The 25,505-nt window shown below is 40.4% G+C and overlaps 1 long non-coding RNA gene across 1 annotated transcript in view; it reads left to right on the top strand.

The window, feature by feature from the left end:
- Positions 1–25,505, top strand: part of LOC136849114 (uncharacterized) — a 34,514-nt gene that overhangs the window by 8,230 nt on the left and 779 nt on the right. The gene's annotated exons all lie outside the window — the stretch shown is intronic.

The raw sequence follows: 25,505 nt of genomic DNA, 5'->3' as shown, positions 1-25,505 counted from the left end.
AACTAAAAATCAGGTCACTAGAACAGACTACCACAAACAAAGACCCTGAAACCCTGTTCTGTGGGAAAACTAGAGAAGATAGGTGTAGGGTCAATCAAGTCTCCGTTTATAACTTTTTGTCTCTCACTTGAAGAAAAGCAGATAACAGAATACAGTACTTGCTTTCGACACCAAAGTTACGAAGTTTATATATAAGAGCCTCGTGGCAAACCAACTTATTGGCAGCACCGGTCAGTTTGAATATTGCAGATTTGCTTTCGGCCCTGTCCAATATTGTCTGGCATCAGCTGTTTATATCAGAACAGTGTTACCAGACAACCGCATCGTTCTGGCTCCGTGCTCGGTCGGTTAGTGGAACTATTTAATCTCTAGTGTGGACAGGGCCTAACAGCATCACAATGTTGTTTCATGATACTCTACATGCCGTCTTATATTTCACTAGCGAAACATTTCTGAATGCTCTCCAATATAAAGGAAGAAAGAAAAGTATCACTAAGTATCACTAATTCAAATGAAAATACGCTTCATGAGACTTTCCTAGCTCGCGCGCGCGCACACACACACACACACACACACACACACACACACACACACACACACACACACACACACACACAGACTTGCCTGTAGACTGGTTTCATCTCTCCGTGGAGGGCCTCCGAGCGCGCGCGCGCGGAGAGAGAGAGAGAGAGAGAGAGTGAGAAAGTTTTCTCAGACCTTTCACAAAGAGAATATTCTCTAATCCGGAGAAGGATTAAATGGGAGTACAGTATACTTTCAAGATCCTTTTTACGGTCCACGAGATATGAAAATTTATTTATTTTATTTCAAATGATTTTTACTTTGCCCCTGCAGACATAACAAAATACCTTTAGGGGAGTATACAGATTCTGGGAAGGGTTTTTACGTTCACATATGCTTTGTATGTATTTACTTTGTCATTTATCATACGAAACATTATTTTATTTTAGATACAGCTTCATGCGACTGTCGAATGTACATGAACATAACATTAGTCAAAAAAAAAAAAGAAAGATTAATCTTGTAACATGACTTCTCTTTAATTGCTTTGGATCTTTCTCATTCTTCAATTCATCAAGTGTCGTCTTCCCACTGCCCTTCAAAGCCTTTCTCCATTGTTATTCCTCTGCCTCTACATTATACGTATCTAGTCGTTATTTACTTTTCTCTTACAGTGTCCTCCTCTGAATTCGTTTCCTTCATTCTTCTCGATGTCAAAAAGGCAGTAATTAAATCCTGCAGGATTCTTTCCAAGGAGCACCAGACTGCGGAGCGAAGACCTGGTTTTCTTTAGAATTTTTGTTTAACTTTTCGTTAGAATTTCCATTCTAACGCTGAACCTCTCTATCTTAAATGTGCAGTTCCTCTCTCTTTCTAGTATCTGAACCTTTTAATTTAACTGAAATGTTCAGATGCCTGAGGTTTTACTGAAGAAAGTCGATGTTAGGCAAGATCTTTACTGATTTTTGACATTCCCCAAGACTGAAAAATATGACTATTTTAATGTGATATTCCTTAAAGGACGTCAGTATGTGAAATCCTTTTAGCTCAAGAGCGCAAATACTGTTATAATTTATCTGATAGAACAAATTATAATAATATCAAAGCTCTTGATCTACGTTAAGGATTTCAGATACACCGACGTCATTCTAGGAATATCACATTTGCTCTATCAGATACGATGAACCAGAAAAAAGTAATTAAGACAACTTTTTAGAAGGTTGTATCACATACTGCAATATTGTTCCGAACAATTATGATAATTAATAGTTGACATTTGAGTTCAAGGTAAGATATAGAGAAGATATCACTTTGAAATATGCTTGTTAAAACTGTGATGTCAAAAAATATGAAACCACACTTCTTGGTCACCTCAGGATATGGATATTGTCAATAAAGCACGTAACCAATTATGATCCGTTTTATGTTCTTACGGTAGAGAGAGGGATACACACACACACACACACACACACACACACACACACACACACACACACAAATATTTGAGTTAAAACTAATTCTTAGGCAAATTTTATTATCGAATGATTAGTTTAGTGGACAGTACTTAATAACGCTAAAAAGCGTCGAAAATATACAAAATACTTTTTGTTTAAAGAACTGGGTAGGCTCGAGTTTCGTTGCACGAGATCAGTACTTAATAACGCTAAAAAGCGTCGAAAATATGCAAAATACATTTTGTTTAAAGAGCTGGGTAGGCTCGGGTTTCGTTGCACGAGATGAAACAGATACCTTTCGCTAACAAGGAATAGATGCGTGTATAACGGAGCTTGTTAGCTTTGGCCAGCCTCCGTTATTTTTACCATTTCTAAATATATTGCCTTCAGTTGCTTCTTAGATGCAGTTCAAAGATCTCTGCACAACTGGTAATTGAAAGGGATTCCATTTTTTTAAGGTTCATTCAACTGGAAGTCCCTAAAGGTATTCCAAGTCAAAAGTTTCTACAGCCATAAGTTACAGATCATTTAAAAGGTTTTGAGGAGTATAGAATATTCTCTCAGAATTGTAGTGTTGAATACTGGGGATTTATAAGAGAGAAAGAGTTATGTACATGATCATTTGATTGCATAATAATGTTCGATTATTTGGAATTAATGAAGCTCATTAATGTGGGGCAGTAAAAATACTGCGAACTACGAGTACGAGTTTACCGCGTGCTTCTGTCAGACCTCTGTGCTCCTCTGTAAAAAAATTACTTTCCAGTTATTTTTAATGATATGAATTGGAAATTCTACTTTTATCTAGAACAGCCATTGGCGTAACTGGTGTTTAGTGTTTAAAAAAATCTACGATTTTACACAGTATTCTACACATCATTGGGAACCACTCTGCAACAGGTTTAAAAAGTAATTTTGTGCAAATGATGAATCATTCATTGAGCAAATGTGACTGGAATGTAAACTTTATAATGAAAGGTAGAAGAATTGTCTTATCTAATTTGTTTTAAATGCTACAACTATGAAGTTTAAACACCTTACTTTACAGAGCAGTTTTTCAGCTGAAGAGGTGTACGCTCTTTAAGTGCGCATGAAACTTGAAAACCCACTTAGTTTTCCTGTTCAAGATCGTTGTACTAGCCTGCTGAACCAGGCGTCATAAGAGACATCATATAAGCATCAGTTAGTTGACAGATGATTGTTGTTCAGGTTAGGCAGCGAGTTGATTGTGTTAGTAATGTATATATTTTACCAGAAAACATGGAATTCCAAGTTTGCACAGTACGCATCATTTCTGCTCCTTGCTGCATCTATGTCATGTCAAAACTGATGTCAGGTATGCAAGTTATGAATGTGTCTGGGCCCTGGAGTAGGAGACAGACAACGAAATGATAAATCTTAGAATAATGCTGACTTAACTAGACTAATACCTTTACAACCCATGGGAATTGATAGTGTGAAGGATGGGGCAGTGAAAAAATTGCCTCTATCCTGAGGCCTAGCCCCGGATTTCATTGGTCCTTAGGCATGAAAGGGGTATCTCTTGATAGATGTACAGTATCATTCACCTTAGAAATAAAATCACAGTGTTGGTGAGGCAAAGGAAGTTTTGTGTTAGATAAGATGGTGGGTACTGAAGTATTGAATTGGCCATGTGTGGCCTGTATCATGAGCTAATCCATGTGATTGCAAACGCACAAATTTAAAATTAAGTGGCCCAAAAAACATAAAGACACAAGTGGGAGAATCTGATGCAGCTTATGCCAGGTGGATGTAAAGGGATTTTGACAGCATCTTGGCCACAGAAGAGATGCATGAGACTGAGGGAAACACCAGCGGTTACTGATCTTTGGGCCATAATATTCCACTGCCTGTTCAGGGATATCTGTACAGCCCAAAGAAGTGCATGCCAGATTTCATCCCCAAGGTTCAACAAATGCTAGATATGTTAGAGAGGAGTATAGGACTATGAAGGTTTGCGTACATATATAATTCAAGGGCCCAGTTGGTGGCCAAGTGGAGATAAGAAGAAAGGAAATATAACAAAATCCATGCCGTAGGAGTTAATGAGGGGGTCCCCACAGCTCAGCAACTGACAGACCAGACAGCCACAAAAGCATTGGAGACTGGATATATTGGCTGAGCAAAGGGAGAGGATCCTCTGACACAACTAACCTCTGCTGAACACAAGTAGATGCTTCTCTTTTAGAGCCTGGCCATTTGTCAAGACCCGGGAAAGGGATGTATACTGTATAATCCTCTGGGACATAACATTAACTCTCTCTCTCTCTCTCTCTCTCTCTCTCTCTCTCTCTCTCTCTCTCTCTCTCTATATATATATATATATATATATATATATATATATATATATATATATATATATATATATATATATATATATATATATATATATATATATATATATATATATATATATATTTATATATATGTATATATATATATATGTATATATATATATTTGTATACACACATATATATATATATATATATATATATATATATATATATATATATATATATATATATATATATATTATTTGTGTAAGCACACGCGTAGTACAAATATGCAAACGCAAACAAATACACTCGATACTGGAAGACAAGGACTAGAGGTCGAAGTGAAAGACAATATTTGTTCTCCTCACAATAAAAACAGTTTAATGCGTAATCGCAATATTCATAAAATCCAGTGTCTGGTAATTTAAAGTTTAATTAAAAATGCGTAATTCTGAGTTTCATTAATACGCTTGCAAACATATGTAATTGAATAGACCCCTCATTGCCGCTGGTATCAACAGCGTTGAAGTAAGTTAATTGCGTAATTAATGACATTTGTCCTAATTATCATGCATTAATAACAAGCTTTTCATGACACGGTAAAATACGATATTGAAGTAGTATTCAAAGGTCAATCCTTTTGAAGTATAAGGTCACGGCCATGGTTCGATACACACACACACACACACACACACACACACACACACACACACACACACACACACACATATATATATATATATATATATATATATATATATATATATATATATATATATATATATATATATATATATATATATATATATATATAAATTTGCATTTCACTCTTAGAGACGTTAAAGACCGTCCATTAACAATTACGAATCGGATTTGCATTCTAGAATGAAAATGATAAATTGATAATTGTTATATTATCTTTTAGTTTTCTGCAAGAGAAAACTATTGAGATAGCTTTGTCTGTCCGTCCGCACTTTTTCTGTCCGCCCTCAGATATGAAATACTACTGATGCTAGAGCGCTGCAAATTGGTATGTTGATCATTTACCCTCCAATCATCATACATACCAAATTGCAGCCCTCTAGCCTCAGTAGTTTTTATTTTTATTTAAGGTTAAAGTTGGTCATAATCGTGCGTCTAGCGTCGCAACAACACAGGCCACCACGGCCGGCTGAGAGTTTCATGGGCTGTGGCTGAGAGTTTCATACAGCATCATAAGCTGTACAGAAAGCTCGATTGCCCCGAAGAAACTTCGGCGCATTTTTACTTTTTTTTTTTTTTTAATAATAGGTCAGTGGGACGGGGGATCAAAGTAGGCAGAGACAAAGGATGTCGCAACAATATTATTAATATCAGCAGACATGCTAAGGTAAAAATAAATCCATGTCGCTATTTTCAGAGCAAAATTTACACATAAACAAAGACCAACCTCTTTATATGCTTTATTTAAAACTTATACACTTATTTATCATTCTATCTCTGTCTCTTTATGCTGGACCAACAAAAACGCCAAATAGTCGACTTTTAATCATGTTTTGTCTGTGTTTCTTAAATGTACATAAATCAACTTTTTAAGGAAAGGTCCTTCATTCTCCGCCGCTTTGTCTCTTTGCATTCAGGTTGCCTGGTTAAAGATCCAGTTAAATAAACTAAAGCCAATCTACACTCTGACTTTGTGTCTGTAATTAAAAGATTAGAACTCCATTCTAGTACTTGTATTTTTTGTTTTGATGTGTAAGCAATTTTTGCAAGTTTATTTTTTATGCTTTCGTTCACAGATACAATTTATTTATAGTTTTGAACGAGTCCGTAATGTGTAGAACGGTCTGCTCAGTAGACCGCCGAGACTGCTTTGCATGCAGTGCTATCTTAAATCGTTTTAATTATATGGGTTTTTGAATCGCCGTCCTCTCTCTTGTGGAATAAATAGAATCCAAATGCGTAAGTGGGAGAGGCAGTTAAGGCATATTCCAGAAACTGAAAATCAGATTGCACAACATATTTTCATTCTCTATGTATTAATCTTCTATTCATATAAATATTTTGTTAGTATGAATTCCTTATTTGAGATTGCATACCATGTAAATTCCTGTTAAAATGATTGCTTTAGTTAACGCAATTTAGGAGATTAGCGTGAGTGCAGTTCTGTTACAGAATATCGTCAAAGAATAAATAAAAGATAGTTGAGGAAGGTCTGTGCACATGATTCCGTTTAATCGTTAAACACCTATGGTAAACCGCCATAAATGAAGTGTTAAATAGTCTGTCATCCGCCGTGACCATTTACCCTTTATCATATTCATCATCCATTTATCATTTCCATCTTCCATTTATCATTTCCATCCTCCACAACTTTCATTTGTGTCCTCGTTAGGCGACTGGGTTCCGTTCTCAGCTAGCACTCTGCTGGCCGCGAGTTCGAATCTCCGACCGGCCAATGAAGAATAAGAGGAATTTATTTCTGGTGATAGAAATTCATTTCTCACCATAAAGTGGTTCGGGTTCCACAATAAGCTGTAGGTCCCGTTGCTAGGTAATCAATTGGTTCTTAGCCATGTAAAATAAATCTAATCCTTCGGACTAGCCCTAGGAGAGCTGTTAATCAGTTCAGTGGTCTAGTTAAACTAAGGTATACTTTTGCGACTTTCATTTGCTATTCAGGATATCTGACAGTAAGCTGATAAGCTGATAGTCATTTTGCAAAAATGAGGCCACCCGGATTATCTTTTTGTTCCAGCCCTAAAGGTTGTTGCCCGAGCCTAAAAATCCAGCCATCCAATTAACGTGATTGGTCTTAAAGGATGGACTCTCAATTTTTGTTAAGAAGCCAAAGGGTCAAAGGTATTGTAGCGTTACGTGTTTTCTCTAAGGTATCGCTTATCGTCAAGCTTAAATGTATAATTTATATATATATTCATATAAGTATATTATATTGTATTATATTATATATAAACATATATACTATATATATAAAGTATAGACCCTTTATATATATATATATATATATATATATATATATATATATATATATATATATATTATGTAGATTCCATAACAGGAAATAAATGAAGAAACATTCCCTTCTAGGTTGGAAATAGATGTTATACTCAACAGGAATGCGAAAAATACGCAATTGTACGTATTTAGTTAAATCTCATCTTCGTTTTTGGCATAATGGATTAGTATTGAGTCTGTGTTCGAATCATGCCGAAAAAATAGAAGGATTCCTGATTTTACCTATTTTGGATGTTAATGCTTTCGTTAGAAAGTGCATGTGCAAAGCATGTGGGAAAATCAAAAGCTAGGAAAACATTTTAGCCATTGAAAATAGTAAGTTCTGGTGTATATGACAAGCAGATGATATATAACACTTACACACACTCATATATATATATATATATATATATATATATATATATATATATATATATATATATATATATATATATATATGTATGTATGTATATATTTATATATATGTATGTATATATATATATGTATATTTACATATGTACATATATTTATATATATATATATATATATATATATATATATATATATATATATATATATATATATATATATATATATATATATATTTGATGACTATTCATAATTTCAGTGCCATCATCTATGCCCATTAAGTATTTTCATTAATGATGTTTAAAGAACTGAAAATAAAGTATCAACGTCGCGACAGATCGGAAACTCTTCTAAGGATAAATTATTGTATTTAATGACTAAAGTTGCAATAATGAAATGTCTGCTTTGCTTGATCAGTCGATTTGACATACGAGTTCAAACAAACTCCAAATCTTTAAGACATTAATAGCTGAGGCGGAGAAGCAACGCTGTAGAGCTGCAAAAATGCAAAAAAAAAAAAAAAAAAAAAAAAAAAAAAAGTCTCAAAAACCAGTCACTCCTTCAAACATAAATTCTTGTATTTTACATTAAGTCCAAGAATAAAGTAAGTGCCATACGGGATAAAAAAATGTCGGTTCCACAAATCGCGCCAAGAATTCTGCTGAAAGAGCAGTGAAAGGCACAGGCAAATATGTCTTGAAAACCCAAAAAGCTGCAAAGATTCTTTATAGATTAGTAAGACGTGGTCTTAGAGTCCAGGAGGAACGATTGGCCTTAAAATATATAGACGTAAAAATACTGTTTTAAACGACGACAGAGAGAGGGAGAGAGAGTGAGAATATGGCAGTTAAAACAAATCTAAATTCGTTGCTATTTTGGCCTGTTATCAGAGGCTCTTGATGCCCAATTAAATGAAGAATACGTAGAAAATTACATTTGGTTAATTCTATAAAATCCAAGAGTAAGAAAGTTATCGCCAAAATCAAAGCTAATGGGTTGAAATGATTACCTTTTCGACATTAAATGCCGTTAACAAAAGAAAAGCTTGTTTCATCTTAATAAGGATGTGTGTGTGTGTTTATTGCTTTGGTACAAATTTAAACGTATGTACGTAAGTGTAACTATATTCATGTCAATTTATTTATATTTGTTTATGCGTATGTACGTCTGTCACTTAAGATATACACTATCGTTCTGCATACGTGGTCATTCTGGGGATAGTCGCTAACTTTGGACAATTTCAAGGTTACGTATTCAGCCGTACAGTAAATTTATTATTTAGATGCACCCCTCCTCTCCTCTCCATGGGAATATTTCCTTGGACAGAATTTAATTGGAAATTCTTGAACAGCATTCAATGGAATTCCTCAGATGTCACTTGGCTGTAACACCTTTGATATCTCTTGGGCGGAATTCCTTGTCTCCCATGAGGATCCCTCTCTGCATATTAATTTCTCATAAAACTTCCTAGAAACCGTTCGGAGGGAATTACTTTATGTTTTTCGTCTACATGTTGAATAGATGTGTCATGAGCGTTACATTGTTTAAAACCAGTTCTCAACGTAAACGTTAAATGCATGCATACATACATACATAAACTCATACATACATACACATATATATATGTATGTGTGTGTATGTATGTATATATGTATGTGTGTGTGTGAATACAGTTCTACCTTAACTGTTATCCTTGATAATTTTGAACTCTTCAAGAAACCACTTTCTTTATCAGCCAAGTACTCTATAGGGTCCAAAGATAATTGTAATTTTATATGCGGGGCAAAGGCTCAGGAGACTGATTATGGGACGAATATGTAATTTAAAGCAACTTAGCCATCAAGTATTGAATAATTATTGATACCTTACGTGATAATCGCATAACACACGAGGATAAATGCATGAAGTGAATTTGCTGATACTCTGGTTTTATAAACACACTTAATGAAAAATATTGAAAAATTTTCAAATAAATATTTACAATTAAGAAAAAAGATATATCTGTTTCCAAATTTTAGTTTAGAGCCTAACCTATATAATTTTTTTCGGGCATATGCTATCTACAAAGTAAACTTTTGCTTTGTACTATTCTGAAGGATCTATGAATTTTAATGAACTCATCCCAACAATTGCAGTGAGCGACTGATTGGAGGTAACATAGTTAATTGGCAGAATGAAAATATATCACCTTTGTTAACGTAAACTTGAACCTATTTTTAATCGATAATTTTATGTATAGATTTGACATCCCACACATTGTAATAGAAGATTTTAGGATCAGTAACTGCCGCTTTACCCTTTGAATGTATTATGTGTCGCTTCTTTTGTCACACTTTACATGTCTTGTCAGCCAGATGGGACAAATTAAAAGTGCCGAGAACGTGAAAAATTTCCTTGTGAAGGCGCTGTCTCTATTCGACTGGAACAGTCGCTTGTTAGAAAGTACCTTGTACTTCTGAATGCAGTGGGCATATTTGCTTCAGTGCCACCATCAATGGATTAATTAGGTTGCTTCATACGAGAGGCCACCTAAACATCCTGCAGAATAATTTGGAATACCGAACTTTAAATTCTTTAGTTCTGAACAATGTAAGCTCTACAGCTCTGGTTTTGCAGGCTGTGGTTTGTTCCATTTAACTGCAGCGATGGGCCTGTAGTTGCAAGTAATAGTAGTAGTGCTAAGATATGGCAAAAGGACAGACCGAAAGCTTGCGATGGCATTAACTCATTCGAGAACTTGACAACGTTCCTTGGCAATCTAAATGTGTGTTCGGCTGAAAATTTTCGCTAAGGGAAATTATCGATAGGCACGAATGACTAAACTTTCATGTGCTGTAATGATTATTCAAGGACAGGTTTGGCAGTATTGTACTTCTGTTGACATCGGAGCCTATGAACGCCTGTTGAACATGTTTCAGTGTTTTTTGGAATACTCCTTTAGTCTAATTATTCTTATTGATATGTTTGTTTTCTTGTTTATGATCTTATGTTTGTTTTTATTTGTATTTCATCTCATTTCTCTTTTAGTGACTTCATACTCTGTATTCCTGATTTTCACATTTGGCCATTTCATTCATTTCTATGAAAGGATGCTGAAAAATTTGATGTCCTTTTTTCTTTTTTTGGTTTGTATAGGAGCATATGATCGAAACATAAAGGAATACCCCCCTAAGTTCTCCCTTAAAATTAGAGAAAGAGTGTTCTGCAAAGAAGCATACGTAATTATGTCCCATAAACGCTACCGGGAGGTGACATCCCACTCCAACGAACCCAAGGACGTCGAACAAGTCGTGTCACACGAGACTCGGATCCGGCGTCGCAGATCCCGGAGATCATTTTCATAGATTATGACTGCGAGCGAGAAGGCAAACATGGAAATGAGGCGCCCGCAAGTTTTTTTACGACTTTGGTGTTAAGACGCTCTGGGTCCCTCGAAAACGATATCATCTTTTCGCTTCAATTAGCAGTAGTTTCACATATATACATACACGCACTCATGCAGAATAAAATACTGCTTTAAATCAATACCCGTGAGGTTGCGTGGCTTCATATATCAAGGAGACAGAAATTGCAAGAGTGATGCCGCTGTCAGGAGGCGGAGAAGAATAAGAGAAGATGGGGAAAAGGAAAGAGGAAAATCCATAGATAAATTCCAGGTAACTCGTTTTCTCTTCTATTTTGGTGTCATAAAGTAAATTACACGAGGTGAGATGTAAATCAATGTTGTCAGCAAGAGTTTTTGTTTCTGTGCTACCCATAAAGTGCACTCAAAATGGTAAATATCACTTCCGAAGAATTTCAGTACAAATTCCAGGAAGATTATAATATTTAGCTTTCATATTTAATAACAAAATGCAGATTAGACCACCAGGTCGAAATCATATTATAAACGTAACAGTGACAGGATATTAGTGCATATCTTAGTTGTCTACATCCTTGGCTTTCTTCACCCTGAAACAAAAGCAAACATCTGGATTAACTCAGCCAAGGTATTATCTTAAAGCCTTGGTTCTTATTCTTATATATATATATATATATATATATATATATATATATATATATATATATATATATATATATATATATATATATATATATATTATATATATATATATATATATATATATATATATATATATATATATATATATATATATATCCACATCTTTCACATTCTCAGTTGATCCTTAATTCCCTTTTTCTGCTAAGAGCAACCAGATTTGCTGAACAGCCGCACTCATATGCAGTAAACGTGCCTCGCTGTAGAACTCCTCAGTTCCAGAGGTCCTTTATTCCTGACACTGTTGGACTGTGGAACAGTCTCCTGAGGATGTCGTGCAACTGGATCGTCAAAAGTTCAAGCGAAGATGCAATGCATTACTACCCTAATAGTATTCTCCTTGCATTTTAATACACTTTTATTTATTAATTTATTAATTTTTCTTTTTTAATAAGCGAGATCTCCTCTTTCAGTATTTCCCTTTACCTCCACTTACTTCTTCCTAATGAACACTATATTCTTTGGAGGCTTGAATTTCAAGTCAGTGGCCCTTGTGGGTTTGTTCCATGTGAATAATAATAGTAGTAATATACTTGTGTATATAAATTATATATATATAAATATAATATATATATGTATATGTATATATACACATATATACACACATATATATACATGTGTGTGTGTTTGTGTGTGTATGTGTACGTAAGTGAATGTGTCCATATATTCAACTTTACCTTCCTATTGTCACATTTTTCCTTCCACGGGTGTATGATTGTATTAGCAAGATCAATTACTGCGAATATTTATCCATCTTTGGTAGTAATTTCCTTTTACTTAATACTCTTGTGGATATTTACTCATATTGGTGAAGGTGACGTCACTCTATCACGCACTTAGTGAATTTTAATTTTGCCGCCTATACTAGTTGCTAAATTTAGTCTGGAAGCTACGGAAAGACTCCCATATCTTGCCTCATTTCTTATTTTCCTTCCTCCTTTCGTAGATATTCTTATGTCCACCTTTATTCAAATCGCCTATTCTCCATTTGTATCTCACCGTTTTGATCTGTTTTTCTTCTTTTTTTTTGAAGGGCATTATAGAGATGTGAGATAGTAGGAAAAGATGGGGCTTAGATGTAATATGATATGACAGATTAACTTTTGCGTGACAACCTTTGAAACCCTGTTTTTCTGGAAGACCTGCACCTCGGGCTTGACAGCCGACGTGGATGAAGTTGTTGGCACGTCCACCAGCCAAAAATAAATGCTCTCCATAAATAATATTCAGCAGCGACAAAAGATGCTTAGTGTGCGCAAAGACGGGTAGAAAAAAAAAATGGATATTTACTACGCGTTATCCAATATCCATTTTAAAGTAAAACGACTGCATGTCGAAATGAATGGAAATATGAACTATTACAATTTTCAGACTAGGCCGTAAGCTTGGCCATCGTTATTACAAATTTTATGAAATTTGAAAGGTCAAAACATGATATGGGTCATGTATCGTCAGAATAGTAGTGAATGATCGGCTATAAATTTCATATGAGTCATATTTATAGTAGTTTTTATTTCATTCGTGAATTTCAGGGTAAAAGAAAATCCATCAAAAAATATTCTGTTTACAAGAATCAGAGAGTAAAACAAAATGCAGGAAAATAGTTGTTTGGCTTCATACCAAAACTCTTGGGGTCGGGACAGAAATAAGTCTTCTTTTGTCCTTTTCCTGGAATTTTGTCCTTGTCCTGGAAAAGGAAAGGAGAAAAGGGAGGAGGGAAAACTAAGTTTAAAATAAGCCATGAAATGACGCAAATTGCTCACAGTGTGGAAAAGTTTTGGCTCCGTAGAGCGAAACATTTGTTGGGATGTCGGTAGGTTTTGTTTCTTCGTTTTCTATGAATTAAAAGCTTTTAGTATATATATATATATATATATATATATATATATATATATATATATATATATATATATATATATATATATATATATATATATATATATATATATATATATATATATATATATATGTAATTACTAACAGGACCTCGATATACCATCCAGTTTTAATGAGGTCCTGTTAGCAATTGCATTAATGCACAGAACAATTGTGTAAGTGATAAAGTTAAAGTTAAGTGTACCTTAGTTTAACCAGACCACTGAGCTGATTAACAGCTCTCCTAGGGCTGGCCCGAAGGATTAGACTTATTTTACGCGGCTAAGAACCAATTGGTTACCTAGCAACGGGACCTACAGCTTATTGTGGAATCCGAACCACATTATAGCGAGAAATGAATTTCTATCACCAGAAATAAATTCCTCCAATTCTTCATTGGCCGGTCGGAGACTCGAACTCCGGCCTAGCAGAGTGCTAGCCGAGAACTCTACCGATTCTCCCAACGAGGAACTATTGATAAAGTTATATATATATATATATATATATATATATATATATATATATATATATATATATATATATATATACTAAAATCATTTGCTCTCTCGTCTCTGTAAATTGTCACATACGAATCGAGGTTAGCTGTTATGTGGCTTAATTGATGCGATTCGACCCATTCTTTTCCTTTTACACAGAAAAGCAATAATGCATTGAGGCCGATGTCAGTACCGTTTGAAATGTTGCAAAACACACTGTAACATCGGAGATTACATTTCAAAATGACCTCGTTTTAATTAACTCCAGCCTTGCCATAGGCAGTAAAAGCCTGTATCTCGCGTTGATAACGAAGGATTACTTAGTTAACATTGAATTTTCATGTATAAGAAATTCTGTCTAAAAAATAGAAAAGTATCCACAGAGATTTCTCTCTCTAGATAATTTTATTTTTTTGTAAGCGAACAGAGAAATTTAACAGATGTTTCTCCAGTTTTTGAAATTCCCGCTTTTGGCCGTCATCATTCACTGGAAAACAGAAGAAAAATTTCAGGGCATATTGATATAACTGGTGCATTGCCCTGTGGGGTAACCATTATTAGTTGAATTCTCTCTCTCTCTCTCTCTCTCTCTCTCTCTCTCTCTCTCTCTCTCTCTCTCTCTCTCCCCATCCTCCTCGTACTCCTCATCCGCTTTTAATTAGGTTATTGACATTTTCGTCTTTGCAAAAATTATTAGTATCCATTAAACTCTGGGTTCAGCTGAGTAAATGCCGACGTTAAATGAAAATATATGCAAAATTCAATTAGTAATACTTACAGTGTTTAAAATTGGAATTCCCAAAAGTCATGCAACCTTCTAGCAATGCATAAATGGAATAAACTTTTTTCGTACAGCAGTGCCACAGCTCTAAAAATATTGTCATTAGTGAACCAGTGAATTAGGGCAATAATTTTCTCTGAGGAAAGTATGTTGCCTTACCTCTTGAAAGACAATAGTATGTTGCCCTGAAGTTAAGCTGGTATGTTAAGCCACAAAATGGTCAAGAAAGAGATAATAAATGGGGAAGTGACCTTTTTTTTAACATTTTCCGAGCATTGACATATAGCATTCACTCGTTCGTTTTGACTGATCAGATCTTCTTCTTCTTTTTTTAACGTGCTTTTTCCCATTTTTTGTATGGGGTAAGCACGATGCCTTCTTTTGAAGGACTTTGATTTGGCTTTGGGGTAAATAGACCGTAGTCTCGATCGGCTGCCCTGCCTGACATTGCTTAGACCCCGGTAGCGCATGTACATGTATCGTACCAAATCACCAGCTCCCTTTCTCCCAGCAGCGAGGAGAGTTGAGCGGTTAGGTCGACAGTTCGAGACGTGTGAGATATAAAGGACAATTTCTAGGTATACATGCTTTCATAGAAGACGCTTCGGAGCTCATTGATATTAAGAACAAAAAATACTAGTAACACTTTATTAAAGTTTTTTCCTGTTATTCAAGATCCTTTTTACATTTTCTGAAAGTAATGCACATCATTATACGAGTGCGCACTTTATCGGAACCTTGGAATCATAAATAAAAAGGAATGCAGGGGGATGTATTTCATAGGGAAACGGTGTAAAGAGACCTCGTTATCTCAGTGTAAATACATTTATTTGTTTGCCTTTCTGGGCTTCACAAACTTTAGATCAAACATATATTTTATTTATCATTATATACATACATAGATTTATATTTATACATTATATCTATTATATAATATAGATATATATAATTATATATACACATTATATCTACATATATATATTAATATATATTAGATCTATATATAAAAAATAATATATATATATATATATATATATATATATATATGTAAATTATATATATATATATATATATATATATATATATATATATTTATATATATATATATATATATACATATATATGTTTATATATTAGAATGATATAATTTATATATTTATATGTATAAAGTCATATAGAATGATGTAATTTTATTTATATGTATAAAGTCTTGATCAAGATGATCAAGATAAAAGCACCATGATGTTGTGCTTGTTCTATTTTTATCTTAAATATAGATTCACCACAACAGCTCTATAGTGAAGTGGCTGTGATTGGGATGCCAATCAAATCGAGCAAGATCACAGTAATGCTTCATGAAGGATGGCTAAATCGATCGAACTCGGAAGTAAATTACAGGTGTCATTGAAGGAGAAGATTCAGCTTCATAGAAGCAGAAGTCGAACCTCAGAGACAAGCCATCAATTAATTCCAGGCCCAAAATATACTGCATAAACATACGATGGTTTATAATTTCCAAAAACCTGAACATTATTCCAAAGGCTATATAATTAACGGAGGAAGAGATGAGAACAAGACTGGTCTTAGAAACATTAAAATGGAGAATTCCGGCTGTCATATTCCGGGATGATGATTAAATACGAATCATCAAGATATGCTAGCATCCCGAAGACGGGAGAAAATTATTACTTTAGCTTAATTTATATTTCATATGTAAGGACATCTTATAAATATTCCTTTCAATTGTTGATATTTAATATTATTCTTTCTTTTTTAAAAAATAGATATTTTCGTGGCAATAATTCTTCAAGAAAATTATGATATTTGAATTTCAACGTGATGTTGAAATGATTTAAAATTTTCAGTATTTCTCTTAAAAACGTTTAGGAACATTTACGTCTCTAGCTCCTTCAAGAACGAGAGAATTGCCATTCACGCATGCGCCCAGAACGCTATCCCTCAGAAGGCGCACAAACCCCGAAGTTTCCAGTGATAATCTCCGTGATCCATCAAATCGTCTTCAAGCCTTGAGACACAGCATGAAAAACTGAGAAAGAGAAGGCAAAGAGTATTATGGTTAATTGACTGGATGACGAGGAAGACCGAACAAGAGAACTAATGAAGGAGACTGAAAGAGATCTTCCTGAAGAGAAAATACATCGATTAATTAGAAAAACTAACATGGCAGATAATTGTTCACTCTTGAAAACATGGACTACATCGCGGAGCAGTACGGGAGTCGGTGGTCCAGCTTTCGGCGATTAAAGATTGATATAGTAGCAAGTTCTTCACTCGGAATAAGGAAGAAAAGGATTAAACAAGAAATAAGGAAGGAAAGGAATAAAAAAGAAGGAAGAATAGGAATAAAGAATGGATAACGACAATGGCGCGGCGGAGCCGAAGAATTCTCACGATAAGAAAGTCAAGAACATGAGGTGTACTGGAAGCTGATGGAAAGGAGATTTAGGATTCCCAAAATTACCATTTGAAGCAACTGAACGTTATAACCGAAAGGCTGATCAATGATAAAAATAAGAGGGAACCTAATAGCAATTTAGAAGAGGACAGGATCAAGGCAAGGAAAAGAACGAGGTATGTGTTAGACAAGGAAAAGAAACGAATGGTTGAGGCCATGTTAGAATTAAACGAAATCTTCGGAGTTTCCCTTGAAAAAGTTTTGGAAACCGTGTCTCCAGTTCCTGGAAGGAAGAGGGAAATTTCATTCGTGCATGAGCCCAGCGCCTTATCTGAGTAGGTGCTGGAACTCCTGTCTCCAGAAGCAGTCTCCGAGATCCAGCAAATCCTCTTGAAGACTTCAGGAACACCATGTCTGTTTCAAAAAGCAGAGTATGGCAAAGCACAGAGTGTGGTTAATGGAGTTGGAGAGCGACACAGTCAAGCAAACAAGGAAATGAAAGACACTAGATGAGACCTTCCAGAAGGGAAGAAAACAAGAAGGAATGGAACAGTTAAGAAGTTAGAAAAGCTTTTTCACTTGTGAAGAAATAGAGAAAAGGATATCTCTTAGACGAAAAATGCGCGAAGAGGAAAGAGAACACAAATTAGGGAGAAGAGGACATACCTCCTAAGGCGAGCCATCCATTAAGGGCACCATTGCCAGGATGCTCCTCCTCAGAGGCTGCTTCCCTGGAGGGAGGTGGGCTTCCTGCCAGGCCGGGGAAGCAGGCCTAGGGAGGGTCCCACCACAATGGCCTGGGGCCAAAGGCTCTCCTGGCTAGCAAGCCCATGGAGGGGATGCTCCTCCTCAGAAGCTGCTTCCCTGGAGCGAGGCAGGCTTCCTGCCATGCTGAGGAAGCAGGCTTGTGGAGGGCCTTACCAAATGGGCATGGGGCCTAAGGCTCCTTAGGCTAGCAATCCCCTGGAGGTGATGCTCCTCCTCAGAGGCTGCTTCCCTGGAGGGAGGCAGGCTTCCTGCCATGCCGGGGAAGTGGGCCTGAGGAGGGCCCCTGGGGCAATGGGGCTTCCTCCTTGAGGGCAAGACCCTGGAGGGGATGTTCCTCCTCAGAGGCTGCTTCCCTGGAGGGAGGCAGGCTTCCTGCCATGCTGGGGAAGCGGGCCTGGGAGGGCCCTCCACAAGGGCCTGGGGCTAAAGGCTCCTCATGCCAGGCAAGCCCCTGGGGATGGGATGCTCCTTCTCAGAAGCTGCTTCCCTGGAAGGAGGCAGGCTTCCTGCCATGCTGGGGAAACGGGCCTGAGGAGGGCCCCACCACAAGGGCTGGGGCTAAAGGCTCCTCATGCTAGCAAGCCCCTGGAGGGGATGCTCCTCCTCAGAGGCTGCTTCCCTGGAGGGAGGCAGGCTTCCTGCCATGCCGGGGAAGCGGGCCTGGGAGGGCCCCTCCACAAGGGCCTGGGGCTAAAGGCTCCTCATGCTAGCAAGCCCCTGGAGGGGATGCTCCTTCTCAGAGGCTGCTTCCCTGGAGGGAGGCAGGCTTCCTGCCATGCCGGGGAAGCGGGCCTGAGGAGGGCCCCTCCACAAGGGCCTGGGGCTAAAGGCTCCTCATGCTAGCAAGCCCATGGAGGGGATGCTCCTCCTCAGAGGCTGCTTCCCTGGAGGGAGGCAGGCTTCCTGCCAGGCTGGGGAAGCGGGCCTGAGGAGGGCCCCACAACAAGGGCTGTGGGCTAAAGGCTCCTCAGGCTAGCAAGCCCTGGAGGGATGATCCTCCTCAGAGGCTGCTTCCCTGGAGGGAGGCAGGCTTCCTGCCAGGCTGGGGAAGCGGGCCTGGGAGGGCCCCTCCACAAGGGCTGGGGCTAAAGGTGCCTCAGGCTAGGCAGCCCATTGAGGGCACCCTTGATGGGATGCTCCTCCTCAGAGGTTGCTTCCCTGGAAGGAGGCAGGCTTCCTGCCAGACTGGAGAGCAGGCCTGAGGAGAGCCCCACAACAAGGGCTGTTGGCTAAAGGCGCCCCAGGCTAGGCAGCCCGTTTGCACCCTTGATGGGGATGCTCCTCCTCAGAGGCTGCTTCCCTGGAGGGAGGCAGGCTTCCTGCCAGGCTGGGGAAGCGGGCCTGGGAGGACCCCACCAAGGGACCTGGGGCTAAAGCTCCTCAGGCTAGGCAGCCGTTTGGATGGGATGCTCCTCCTCAGAGGCTGCTTCCCCGGAGGGAGGCAGGCTTCCTGCCAGGCTGGGGAAGCGGGCCTGAGGAGGGCCCCACAACAAGGGCTGTGGGCTAAAGGCGCCCCAGGCTAGGCAGCCCGTTGAGGGCACCCTTGATGGGATGCTCCTCCTCAGAGGCTGCTTCCCGGAGGGAGGCAGGCTTCCTGCCAGGCTGGAGAAGCGGGCCTGAGGAGGGCCCCACAACAAGGGCTGTGGGCTAAAGGCCCCAGGCTAGGCATGTTGAGGGCAACCCATGGATGGGATGCTCCTCCTCAGAGGCTGCTTCCTGGAGGGGAGGCAGGCTTCCTGCCATGCTGGGGAAACGGGCCTGAGGAGGGCCCCACCACAAGGGCTGGGGCTAAAGGGCCAGGCTGGGCAGCTCATGCTGAGAGCAAGCCCCTGGATGGGATGCTCCTCCTCAGAGGCTGCTTCCCTGGAGGGAGGCAGGCTTCCTGCCAGGCTGGAGAGCGGGGGAGGAACAACAAGGGCCTGGGAGGGCCCCTCCACAAGGGCCTGGGGCTCGGAAAGGCTTCCTGCTCCTCATGCTAGTGGAAGGCCCCTTGGGCACCTTTGATGGGATGCTCCTCCTCAGAGGCTGCTTCCCCGGAGGGAGGCAGGCTTCCTGCCAGGCTGGAGAAGCGGGCCTGAGGAGGGCCCCACAACAAGGGCTGTGGGCTAAAGGCGCCTCAGGCTAGCAAGCCCATGGATGGGATGCTCCTCCTCAGAGGCTGCTTCCCTGGGGGAGGCAGGCTTCCTGCCAGGCTGGGGAAGCGGGCCTGAGGAGGGCCCCACAACAAGGCTGTGGGCAGGCCCCAGGCAGGCTAGCAGCCCGTTGAGGGCACCCTTGATGGGATGCTCCTCCTCAGAGGCTGCTTCCCTGGAGGGAGGCAGGCTTCCTGCCAGGCTGGGGAAGCGGGCCTGGAGGAGGGGCCCCTCCAAAGGGCTGGGGCTAAAGGCTCCTCATGCTAGCAAGCCCATGGAGGGGATGCTCCTCCTCAGAGGCTGCTTCCCTGGAGGGAGGCAGGCTTCCTGCCATGCCGGGGAAGCGGGCCTGAGGAGGGCCCCTCCACAAGGGCCTGGGGCTAAAGTCTCCTCATGCTAGCAAGCCCCTGGAGGGGATGCTCCTTCTCAGAGGCTGCTTCCCTGGAGGGAGGCAGGCTTCCTGCCACGCTGGGGAAGCAGGCTTGGGGAGGACCCCACCACAAGGACCAGGGGGCCAAAGGCTCCTCAGGCTAGCAAGCCCGTGGAGGGGATGTTCCTCCTCAGAGGCTGTTTCCCTGGAGGGAGGCAGGCTTCCTGCCATGCCGGGGAAGCAGGCCTGAGGAGGGCCCTGCCACAAGGGCCTGGGGCTAAAGGTTCCTCATGCTAGGAAGCCCCTGGAGGGGATGCTCCTTCTCAGAGGCTGCTTCCCTGGAGGGGGCAGGCTTCCTGCCAACGCCTGTGAAGCAGGCCTGAGGAGGGCCCTGCCACAAGGGCCTGGGGCTAAAGGCTCCTCATGCTAGCAAGCCCGTGGAGGGGATGCTCCTTCTCAGAGGCTGCTTCCCTGGAGGGAGGCAGGTTTCCTACCATGTTGGGAAAGTGGGCCTGGTGAGGGCCACACCACAAGGGCCTTGGGTGAAAGGCTCCTCAGCCTAGCAAGCCTCTGGAGGGGATGCTCCTCCTCAGAGGCTGCTTCCTTGGAAGGAGGCAGGCTAACTTGGGGCCAAAGGCTTCTCAGGTTAGCAAGGCCCTGGAGGGGATGCTGCTCCTCAGAGGCTACTTACCTGGCGGAAGGCAGGCTTCCTGCCAGGCGTGGGAAGCAACCTCTGAGGATGAGCATCCCAGCAAGGGTGCCCTCAAAGTGGCTGGATAGCCTGGGGAAGTCTTTGGCCTTCAGCCCAAGGATGCTCCCCCTCAGAGGCTCGGGAAGCAGGCCTGGGAAGATCCCCACCACAAGGGCCTGTGGCCAAAGGCTCCTCAGGCTAGCCAGCCCCTGGAGGGGATGCTCCTCCTCAGAGGCTGCTTCCCTGGAAGAAGGCAGGCTTCCTGCCATGCCAGGGAAGCAGTCCTGGGGAGGGCCCCACCACAAGGGCCTGGGGCCAAAGGCTCCTCAGGCTAGCAAGCCCCTGGAGGTGATGTTCCTCCTCAGAGGCTGCTTCCCTGGAGGGAGGCAGGCTTCTTTCCAGGCCGGGGAAGCAGGCCTGAGGAGGGCCCCACCACAAGGCCCTGTGGCCAAAGGCTCCTCAGGCTAGCAAGCCCCTGGAGGGGATGCTCTTCCTCAGAAGCTGTTTCCCTGGAGGATGGCAGGCTTCCTGGAGGGAGGCTTCCTGGCAGACTGGGGAAGCGGGCCTGCAGAGGGCCCCACCACAAGGGCCTATGGCCAAAGGCTTCTCAGGCTAGCAAGCCCCTGGATGGGATGCTCCTCCTCAGAGGCTGCTTACCTGGAGGATGGCAGGCTTCCTGCCAGGCCGGCAAAGCAACTCTGAAGACGAGCATCCCAGCAATGGTGCCCTCAAGGTGGCTGGATAGCCTGGGGAAGCCTTTGGCCTTCAGCCCCCACTGCAAGGACTTAGGGGCCTAAGGTTTTCCAGGCTAACCGCCAGCCTGGAGAGGGCCCCAGTGTGAGGGATAGGAGCCTAAGGCTTCCCAGGTTAGCCAGCCCCTCGAGGGCACTCATGCTGAGTCACTCCTGCTCAGAGGCTGCTTCCCTGTAGGGAGGTAAGCTTCCTGCCTGGCCGGGGAAGTGGGTCTTGTGAGGACTCTAATGCAAAAGATTGTGGCCGAAGGCACCCTAGGCTATCCAGCCCCTGGAGGGTATCCTTGTTGGGATGCTCCTCTTCAGAGGCTGCTTTCTTGAGGGCAGGCAGGCTTTGCCAGGCCGGGGAAGCAGGCCTGGGGAGGACTCTACCACAAAGGCACCCAAGGTTAGCCAGCACCTTGAGGACACCCTTGCTAGGATGCCTCTTTTTAGAGGTTGGTTATCTTTGTAGGATGGTTCTAGTCTTTTCTGCAATAAGGAGAAAATGCCGACCTGTGCAGCTTGTAATCTGAGAGTATCTTGATAAAATGGAAACTAGAACTTACCTGACGTATAAATTTGATTATTAATAATTTTAGTCCATTTTTCACTGAAAGTAAAAACAGTGAAGCATTAAAACACCCGCCGTATCTACAGGACAAATTACGTTTATAGCTAAAATACTCAAATTGTTTTAAAAAACAAAAAATACTGAAACCCAATTTTAGTAAGGCTGTCGTAGGATGTAAATGTTTGGCAAAATCGTCTTCATTATTTGTTAGTTCTACTTTTAAAAGTGAGCTATGCCGTTTTTCAATCTAAATCGCCGGAACAGTTCCATAACCTTGTGCAGAAAGTAGACTGAAGATAATCTGTAAGGTAATAGAATTCAAATGAAAAGGTGTTCCGCAGCTTCTAAAACCAACAAAACCAAATGCAATTCTTAATGCTCTAGACATCCCTTCGCATTTCACTCGCTCTGTTGAATAGGGGTTGGTGAATAGAGAGAGAGAGAGAGAGAGAGAGAGAGAGAGAGAGAGAGAGAGAGAGATGCTTATTCAACGAAATCACAATGACAAGATCTATCGGGTAATTTCATTGGAGTGAAAAGGATTATGCAGACCACCTCTCTGTCCACCTCTCCTGTACGCCTATTTTCGTCAGAGAAGACCACGAATCATAGCGAAATAGACAGAAGATAAAAGCAAAAGCACTCCTGTGGGGGGAGGAGGTGCTGTGGGGAGGAGCAGCGGGAGGGGGAGGTGGGGGGACGAGGAAGCTTTGGGATAGACACATACCTTGGAGGAATAATACCTGACGCAATACCCGCCCTCCCGACCAACCAACGAATGAAAATAATCAGCCATTTTTCACCGCCATCTGCTAACCGCTTAATCCGAAATCCCCACGCTGATGCCCTTTAATCCCCGCCTTGTTTACTTTACTCTAGCACTGTAACAACCCCTAATAGTCGGATTAAGTAAGGTATTTAGCTGCGATACAGAAAAGAGAGGTCCGTTTGTAATACTGGTGATTTCGAGTTTCCATCCCTTTCTTTCCCTTTTGTAAATTAATTTTTGAAAATAAAATCCTTAAATTTCGACAAAGACAAAATGTTTATCGTATCAGAACTGAACGTTTCAGGATTTATTTTGACGTGTCAATAATGTCAAGCTGAACGAACGCAGGACACAATCTGCGATGAATGGCAAATGATCCAACAAACTTTTAATGAAGGTTAGATAATTAGTTTTGTGAGGATAAAACATTTGTATTTTAGTTAAGACATTGCGCTAAGCTCTTGCTTTAAAGTGGTCGTTTTCCTAATTCCGCAATCAATTAGATCTACTTACTAATAAACAAATATTTTAGATCGAAGTCAGCAAATTCAGTCTTCAAGGAAAAGTAAACGGACCTCACTACAGTATAATGCACAAACAATATTTGATTTCTCTCTCTCTCTCTCTCTCTCTCTCTCTCTCTCTCTCTCTCTCTCTCTCTCTCTCTCTGCTAACGATTGACTCGTTAGCAGGATTCTGGAGTCAATTATTCATAATACTGTTTTGTCCGATATAAGAATTGATAATTCGAAATAAGATTGTTCTCATTGCCTATACACTGTTAACTAACTTATAACCATAACTCGGGAGCAAAAATGCTAATATCACAGTTTGATAGGAATAAAAGCAAGGCTTACATAATTGTTCTTGAATTACCTTGCAAGGCATAACAGAATATGGATAATTAAAAAGGCATATTTAAATGAGGCAAAATATGATATGTCGAAAACGAACATAATTGGGTGAAGATCAACCCATCCCTCTCTCTCTCTCTCTCTCTCTCTCTCTCTCTCTCTCTCTCTCTCTCTCTCTCTCTCTCTCTCTCTCTCTCTCACGTTGCCGGCTACATGCTTTAATTTTATATAAGAAAATATTCTTTATATACTATACTGAGCATGATACCCATAGAATACTGTCATAGAATATTGTTCTGGGTTTACTCAAGCCGGCGTGAGCAGGAATTATGGGCCTAATCGGATTCCTCTTCCATGTGTGTCTCATTAACACTGATTATTTGAGAGCTTATCTTTGAGGTTTTCGATATTTCTTCTTTCTCTCCTTCGACTAGCTAAACAAATCCATGTCATGGTCTGGGGAAAGTTTACTGAAGGATTACCCAGTGAGTAGTTAGTTGTCTGGTCTTGATTATATATCAGGTTTGTTGCGGTGCTTGAGCTCATATTCATGTTCCTTTGGGGTTGAAGAGACTGACTACGATTTCTCTCTCTTCTTTGTGGCGATGATCTGTGTCTCATTCAAGTCTTGAAATCCCGGACACTGCGCCCCGTTTCATTGTGATAAGCACAGTTGCCGGACCACGGCAATCACTTGCATAGTGTCAGCGTTTCTGGTAGTTTAAGCAAATAACGCCAGAATATTGTCCCAGCTGAGATGCGTTGGCATCTCTACGCTGACTCCTAGTGGGTGTCATAGGTCGGGTTTATCTGTTACCTGCCTTTCTTTCTTGACCTCTGGTGGCCATTGGTTTATATGTGTCAACTATTCCTTCCTTGTTTCTTCCTACAATCTTCCTTACTTCATTCTCTGTGTCAAGGACATCATCCACTATCCTCCACACGTGAGTCGTCTTTTCTAACACGTTAAATGGTAATGTTCTCAGAAGCATTGACAGCCTGATGAGGTTTTTGCAGTCCTTTACTGGAATTACTCGTTGACCTGATGCATCTACCGATGTCCAAGATGAGGTATAAATTAAAATTGCCCATTCATTGAGCCACTTGTATATCTGTGGACTCATTGTGAGATAATTTCTGTGATCTGGTGTGTTTTTATATATACATATAAATATATATTCATATATATGTATATGTATGCATATATAGATATCCATTAATGTATAAATTAAATTAGTCACCTTTACAAATGGAGTCCCTCATAAATTCAAATATTAATCAACGAATAACCATTAATATTGGTCACATTTTACTTGGGAATAACTTACACAAGGAGAAGGATCCGAACCT

The sequence above is a fragment of the Macrobrachium rosenbergii genome, chromosome 20, assembly GCF_040412425.1.
Source record: "Macrobrachium rosenbergii isolate ZJJX-2024 chromosome 20, ASM4041242v1, whole genome shotgun sequence".
Lineage (NCBI taxonomy): Eukaryota > Metazoa > Arthropoda > Malacostraca > Decapoda > Palaemonidae > Macrobrachium > Macrobrachium rosenbergii.
This window is presented reverse-complemented; position numbering and strand designations above follow the sequence as displayed.